Genomic DNA, 8,456 nt, shown 5'->3' with positions numbered 1-8,456 from the left:
TTCTAATTTAACGAATCTAATTATCTACGGTATTTTAAGGCCCGCAGCCAGATGCATTTTGTAAAATGCACTTCGGATAATTAAACATTGAAAGCAATCAAATTAATTAACCAGAATCAACACGATTACTGGTCTGTTATGGAAAATTCTAATTCAAATCAAATTCATTAATGTGTTTGGTCTTATCCAAACATCCACCCACCTTCTGCCAATTGTCACCGCTTCCTTCAAACTCAAATATCTCCGAAAATTAATGTGCAAACGTGAAATGGATACCGCAAATTGAATTGTTCGGAATATTCATAGAGTCGTGGCCCGAACTCGACTAATATTTGTATAGAATATAAGCTGAAAGGTATGGCTTTGGCAGGCACTCTTCATTTTTCGCCATAAATACACTTTTGTCTGATAGATCTAATGTCCGGCTAGACTTCCCGATATCCCGACCCTACACTCGCCTTTCCGGTAACTTTTCGGCTGCCACGTATTTCGCTTTTTATGGCTTTCATTTTTCAATAAATTTGATTACGCTGCGCTTTGTGATTATTGGTGCGTGAAAAAATAAATTTAATTTTTTTTCGCCGACCACCGCCTAAGCTGGATGACGGCCGAAGGGGTGGCGGGTCGACGGCGAGGACTGCGGGGGCTGTCATAAAATATATTGGCTGATGCTGTTGGCTCAGTACTGAGCCGTAAGCTCGTAAACTTCGCGCCAAAATAAATAATAAATAATAAACTTGCGCCTCGTCCGGCAACAACAACAGGATTTGTTACACTTTTTTTAGCTTTTACCCATCAGATTCAGCAACAGACCATAGGACCACCTTTTTGGTCCATATCCGTGTCCAAATGGCCGGTTCTGATAAGCAGGGGGTATCCGGCGAGTGCACAGGTCTTTCTTTTGGTATCAGAGGGTATTCTGAAATGTCTTACATACTTATTGTAAGCAGATAAGTTAATTAATGCATTTTGTGCTGATAAGTATGCTATACAAATTTAAAAATCTGGATATTCTAAAACAATTGCAAACTTTTCACTTTTTTAATATAGTTTCTGTATAAATTGTGAATTACAATTTTAGCTTATAAAAATAGAAATCAAAAAGTAGCATATTATTCAAGGGTATTGTGTCAGTTGCTACCCAATCACGAAAATTTGGTTGAAAAGATTTTATTTATGATTTTTGTTTCGGCTTTCCTTGCAACTCATCCCTAGCCGGTACACACTTTTTATGACTTTCCCTGATCGCTGATGGTTAAATCCAGGATGGGCTGGCCAGCGAAAATGCAATTTTATGGCGATTAATTTCGAAATCCCTGCACCAGTCGACGCAAATCGCATTCTTATCGGCCCAGCAGGCATGAATGTCGGCGGTCCGTGGCTTATTACCAACATTCGATAGCACAATCAAATTAAAAACCCCACCCCAGACCACTATCCATTTGAAGACGCGACAAGGAGCCCTGGCGGGTGTCAATTAACTGGGCCTCCAGCTGCCAATTTCATTTGGTGGGCCGGATTTACTGAACCGAAATAAATGCTTATGCAAGTGCCCGACACGATCATCGAGAAGCCATATAAATACATTAATCGAGTTATGATGGAATGAAAATGCCAGAGTCGTAATTAAATTCCGGATTATTTATGAAATATGAAATGCGTAAGTATTAATGTTGTAAATATTTAAATGCGTGTAATAATGGCGCATTAGCTATGTAAATTGATGGCGGTTCCATTGTTTTTTTTGTACTTTGATTTTATTGAAAATATGTGAGCTTAATAAAGTTAATCAATTAATCGGTGGAACTAAAAGATTGAAATTATTTTTCCATTAAAAAAAGACTTTCCATTAAAAAATGGATGTTAGAAATTGAATTGGAAGCAACATTTTAAACTTTAATATTTATTTAGGATGCTTGTTACCGATGTATTTTAGATTCTTTTTATTTTAAAATCCCTAGCCGAGAATGTAGAAAATAAAGCATCTGTTCGGTTTATATTGCCCGCAAACCGTTGGCAATCGTGCCACGCCCTTTTGTAGTTGCCGCTGATTGCAGTTCTCACTTTTGCAGCTACAGTTGCAGTGGAAGTGGATGTGGCATTTTTTACGATGCAAATCGAACAATTTGCACTTTTATCTACCGAACGCGACTTGCACGCTTAAAGCCAGCGAATAGCGTGATTTATGTGCAGAAGTTGTGGGTGGTGGTGCTCTGTGGGCGGGTCAGCGGTTCAGTGGTGCAGCCATTGTGGGGTGGACGTGGCGGATGCATTTCCATAAAACAAATGTCAGTTAACACTTCATTTGTCTCTGTCGCGCCCAACAAAATTCAATTTGAATACAGACAAGCAGCATACTGTTTTCTCCTCCTACATTTTTTGTATTCTCTGATGTTTTTCTTGCCTCATAGGTCTCTAAGACTGACTTAAAATGGCATAATTAATGCGGATTCCAGCTGCTTCGCCTCCACTTGGCTCCTCTGACAAACTAAGCACAAGTTTATTGGCAATGTCAATGTGCTGGAAGCAAGTTTGTTCACTTGCAAGTAATTGAAAGTCATTCTTTATGCAATAATAAATGACTTTCTCGGCACACTTGGCCAAGAGTAGCAGCCATACACGGTGAAAAAATTGGTACTATGTGCTTGGCATAAGTTTTCAGTTTTATTTTAAGGAACTTGGTTTTTTTAACTTGCAATATGAGTTTGCATGATATTACTCATACGCAGTGTTGCCTCCACTTGTATGTATTCTTTTGATTTTCTTTCTGCTTTATTTTAAATTATTGATTGTAGATGTAGTAGTCATTTCTAAAACTTATTGATCGTAAACATTAAATTGGCTATCAAAAATATTTCCCACAGTGACGGTTGGCCTGCTTTCGGCCAAGTTATCTCTTCTTGAGCGGGCAACAACTTCAATTTCAGTTTGAGCGTCACTTTGATGCATGCGTCAGCTCCTCGCCGTAGCTGCAGCTCCTCTACCGCCCCCCCAATGTCCCAGAATCCGCCTGGAACCCCTCACCCTGCGGTGGCCCAGTGAGATAAACAACTGATTGCTGGTCGTTTGAGGGCCATTAGCCTGCCGGGTCCGGAGTCCGGACTTGAGTGAGTCCGGAGCATACGTGTATGGAGTAAGTCCCTGACACATTGCCAGTTCATCACAGGACTCGCTCTCACGGATTCAGTCTAGGTTCTGGCCCGGACCGGCTCGAATGCCTGACTGTGTGTGCGTCCGTGTGTGGGCGGAGGGCTAACAAATGTTGGCAAATCGGTGTGCAAACGGAGCCAATCAAAGATATTTACGTGCGATCTTTTCCAGTCCCCGCTAGCACTCTGGTGCTGGCCCGGCACTTTCTGGATTCTGGGCAGATGAAAAGTCAGAATATCCAGTCAAGCTGAAATTTTTAATTTCCATTCAATAACATTGTGGCTTGGGGCGAGAGGTGGCCGCTCAGATTTTAATGCGGAATAAATCTAATTAGTGAAATCAAAACCTAATCATGCGTTAACAATTTATGCGCTTCATCCGCGCTGGGTGGCAGCAGTTGCTCCGCTCTACCCCAGAAGGCCCTTCCACAATCCCTACCACCCTACCCTGCCATTTTCCCATCACCTCTGTAACATTTTCGCCATTATGAAAAGCGCAACGTTGGCAGAAAGTGTTCTGTGCTCTCAGTATTTTATCTTTTTTTTGTGTTTCTGGCATTTTGCGATGTTCTTCACCGCTTTTTCATGTTAAGGGCATTCGCTTTGCATTCAATTTTGGCTCCGCAACATTCACATAAAGTAATTGAGTGCACAACATTGAATGCAACGCAAAGGATGCCAAAAACAAAAGATCCAAAATGAATCAAACAAACGAAAAATACTTCACAAAAAAGTCGGGACTATTGGATGAGGATGGAATGGGACTAACTGATGCTCTGAACAGGACTCTGAATAGATCTGCTATCTGCAGATATCTCATTTATGTCCTTTCGAATGCAACTGAATTATTAATAATGTAAAGCAATTACAAATGATGTGCATATTTGTGGTTTGCATTATTTCGTTTGCTGACAACTTAATGCAAGCTTAGATTCCCATCGAATTCATAATAATTTTGCTTAAATATTTACTGTATTTTTTAACATAAACTATTCTGTATAGTATTCCCTTTTTTTTAAAGGGCATTAATACCCTTTTTTCGTGTGCATCCTTTTTGTCAGGTCCATTACGTGGCAGTCCAAATTGGAAAGGAGGGACAACTCCCTTTCGACTTTCCCTTTCCCTGCCACTCCCATACACATCAAATTTTCAATTTTCCATCAACCGCCACCCACACACACACCCACTGACATACAGAAATGAGGGAAAGCGTTTAAAATTTAAGTGCTGCAATTATACAGCTGAATTTATAGTGTAGGAAATGTATTTATACGTATTTAACTGCTTTATATTCCGTTTGTCGAGCCTCTGCAAACTAAAACTTTTATGGCCCATCCATAAACAGTTCTTGGCCAAGAGCCTGCTGGCGGGGGACTATTAAAATTTTATGCTTCACTTTTATAATGATTTACACGATGATGTGCAAATGGGGCGCCAGGCGCAAGAAACTGATTTCAATTTGAGATTCTGTCGCAGTTAATTGGATTTCGGCGGCTTAATTACCTTTTTAGCCGAAATTACAATTTGTGTGCGAACAATCAAAGTCGTAAAAAATTGTCTATATGCACAAAAACTCAAAGTTCCTACTAATGGAAACTGAAAAAAATGAATATTGGGAAAAATAAACTACGCTTATTTCAAATGGTTAAATGAACCGTTTATGAGGATGAAGGATTAGCTTTATCCCTTTAATATTTGAGTTGCTTTTTTCCTGTGCATGTCAAGTTTGAATGCAAAATAAACCCCAGTGCGGCATAATGAAGCACCATCGGCGGGGCAGCAGGGGGATTTCTGTCCTGTTCGGGACTAACAAATATTTACACAAAATTTATAGCACGCGCTTTCTACGGACACGCCACGCCAGCCCTCTCCGGCCAAAAACGAACCCGCCTCGGATAAGGGTAAGCCATGGCTGAAAAGTTGACAAACAATGCGTGGCCAGGGCCGGTCGAAAGAAAAAAATCAGTTTAAAATTAAAATTCGCTACCCAAAATCCCCCTCCAGCTCAGACCTTCCGGAAAAATAAAAACCCGGCCGAAGCCAAAACAAGCCAACTGACGAAACAAAAGCTGACAGAAGCTGGAATGGGAATGAGAACCAAGAATGACGCCGCCCGGCAAAAGTCACGTTTCATAAGCAAAATTATGAAAATGCCAAAAGTGGCGCATAATTTGAACTTTGAACGCCCTGACCCAGGAACCAGATTGAGTCTCTTTGCTTTCGCTTGATTGCTTCGGAGTCGCATATTGTGCTGTGCGGCATTTAAATTAATTGAATTTTGCACACAACAATTAGCACAAGAATCAACATGCAACCGGAAGAGTCTACCAAAAATGTGAGTCCATTAATGATTTCCATTTTAGATTTATGTGCCTTCGCCGTTCGCTTACTTGACGGCCATGTCTGCGATGTCGGCTGTTGATTTTGGTAATTTGTAAATATCTCGGAGATTTCGCATAATTTTGCGGCCTCGAATTGACGGGACCTGTCAGGGCTCTCTTGGCTTAATTAGAAATTCGTCTTGTTGCAACAAAGGGATGGATGGATGGATGGCTGGATGGATAGATGGGCTGGGTGAGGGGATTTTCCACTGTCTTCAGTTGAGGATTTGGCATTCTCGCTCGTCAGCAATCTGTCGCTCTGTCAACGGCTTAAATCATTCGCCGAAACCCATCAAACTCCACTCCATGGACGTGGGACTTATGTTCCTTGCTCGCTCCACACTCATTAAAATTCAACAAAATTGTTGCCAAATTAACTCAAACATAAGCGAGCAATAAAATTTCCATATTTTTGCGAGGACTCCATCCCAAAGGGCTTACTGGCGACAATCTGTGGCCGGGGCTAAAAAAGTGGTAAGCCAACCTTTAAATACAAAATTTGACCAGCCAAAAACTACCAGAATGAAAACACAAATATTGAAGCAGAGCAGCAGTCGAAACTTTGTTCAAAAGTGTTAATTACATGCACAAGCTTAAAGGGCAAACTTTAATGTTGCCCCAAGGGAGTTGCTTTCCACTCATTTTGTGGCCAGAATATATATGCATTTTGAAGGGCAACTAAGTAGAAAGTACCTCTTCTAATTACCAAGTGAAAGTACCCATTGTTAAATGTCTAATGGATAACGGCTACCCTTGTTTTATTGGCTACACCATGTTTAAAAACATTTTCCTGTAAACTAATGCCATTATGTGGGGTTCTTCATTGTATTTCCAATAGACTACTTCAAGCATCCTTAGCTTGAATCGAATTAAATTGAAAAATGCGTAATCCCCTGAAGTTTGTCGTCTGTTTCGATTTAATTAAGCGCCTTTTCTTGGCGGGGATTTTCCATCGCTCCCTTACATCGGCTACACCACCTACACCACCCACCACAGAGAATTGCAATTTATATCTAATTCAGTTCAAAGATTTATTTACAGTATCCTGGACTATGGGTCTTTAATTAGCACTCCACTTGTTGGCAGATGGAATGGTTGCGTTGCCAAGGGAATAAAAACGCGCCAAATGACACTGAAAGTGGCCGTGTTGCATTGAAGAGGGTTTGACTTCCACGGCAGGGAGCTGGGTAACTGGAGTATCATACTAACTGGACAGGAACTGGAGAATAAGAGAAGTCCCCTCCAGCATAGCTTGTTGTGACTTCTACTCTTCCTTTACTTCCTTTTTTTTGGCAGGGAGTTTGAGTTCGTTTCCTGGGCATCCTTGTAGTTAAGCAGAATTTTAATTGATAAATTGCCACTTGGACCATTACTTGTCGCTGTTGTGGCTCGAGGCATTGCCTCGTTGTTGCCACCTCCGCCCATCTCATTTTCCTCCCTTTTCACTTTGAATAATTTGCAAAGTTGCGACCGGAGGGAACTCCTCTGCTTCTGCTTCTGCCTCTGTGGTTGCCATTTTCCCCTACTGGGCACCCACCCACTTCTGGACGTGCTGTTAGTAGCGTTTACATCATCAAATGAAATACAATAAAATACTTGGACTCATTTAAAAAGCAATTAAATATTAAAAACACTTGTACAATTGCCGCGACACTGGCCAAAAGGCTGGAATGGGAGGGCTGGGACGGGATGGTTGGCTGAGAGCTTTGGTGACTTTTGGAATTTTGATTGTTTCTTTGCGTTTCATTTACAAGTTTTCCCAACAGCCTCCCAACAGGACTAAGGAGGCCGGAGGCTACGGGTGCGGTTTTATTTGAGTGATTATGCAATTAATTAAAATCTCTCTTTGCTTGCGGTTAAGGCCAAAAGCTGAGCCTAGGGAATTTCCCTTTCCCTCTGTCTTGCCCAAAAAGAAAAACAAAGTCATTTTTATTGAAATGCTAAAAAGCTGCTAAATCGGAATTCTGAATTGGTTGCAGAAAGTGCTTGCCTCGGGGACTGGGACGAGCAATTTCAATACCGGAAGTAGAGAGTTTATTAGAATTTCAAGGGCTTGTTCAAGTTTCGCCAAAGGGCGAAAGGAGTTGCGAAATATTTTTGGCAGGAAAAAGCATACATAAGCGTTCAGTTTTTCCATTAATTTGATTAGAGTTTCTGGCGGAAAAACAAAAAAAGCGAATATTTGGTAAAAGTTAAAGGTAAGCGTCGAAATTTTATATACTCTTGTCGGAGTATACTCTAAAAAATGTAATAAATAGATATGTGTTGGTAAAATATCAGTTTCGAGGGAGAATAAGGTCTAGGGGGAATTCTCTCTATTTTATTGATGGACCTCTACATGGTATTTTGTGAAACCAATATGGGTTTTCTTAAATTTAAATAAATATCCGTTTTGGAAATTTCTTTGGAAAGCTCATGGTATATTTTGTAAAGCACTAAGAAAGGGTAAAGTAACTAACTGGTATACACGCGCCAGGAGGAAAAGTGAAAAAATAAGCAAAGACGAAAACAAGCTCTGCCAAAACACAAGAAATGGCCAAAACGCAGAAAGCGTAAAAGCGTTGGCCATAACCATCACTACCCTCCAAGCAGATCCACATCCTCATCCATATCCTTACGCTGAGCCTCATCCTTATCCACGTGGACACACCTCGTGTCGTGCTGTGGTCTTATGAAGTGCTGTTATTAACTATGACTCGGTGCGGGGCAACTTATGCCTCATAAGAATTTAACGCTCAAATGCTCAAATTGTCAATAAGAAACTTGGCACGCCCATTTCGACAGATGGCGGGGAGTGGGTGGTGTTTCTGGGGGTGGTGAGAGTGCTTGCAAAGGTGGAAAGTGGGCGCGGGCTATCTGTCTGGCTGAGACGGTTTTGGCGGCGTTTTACACACAAACACACACTCGCACAGGGGCACACACATTA

This window comes from Drosophila ananassae, chromosome 3L (assembly GCF_017639315.1).
Source record: "Drosophila ananassae strain 14024-0371.13 chromosome 3L, ASM1763931v2, whole genome shotgun sequence".
Taxonomy (NCBI): Eukaryota; Metazoa; Arthropoda; class Insecta; order Diptera; family Drosophilidae; genus Drosophila; species Drosophila ananassae.
The sequence above is the reverse complement of the archived record's forward strand: the minus strand, read 5'-3'. Positions refer to the sequence as shown.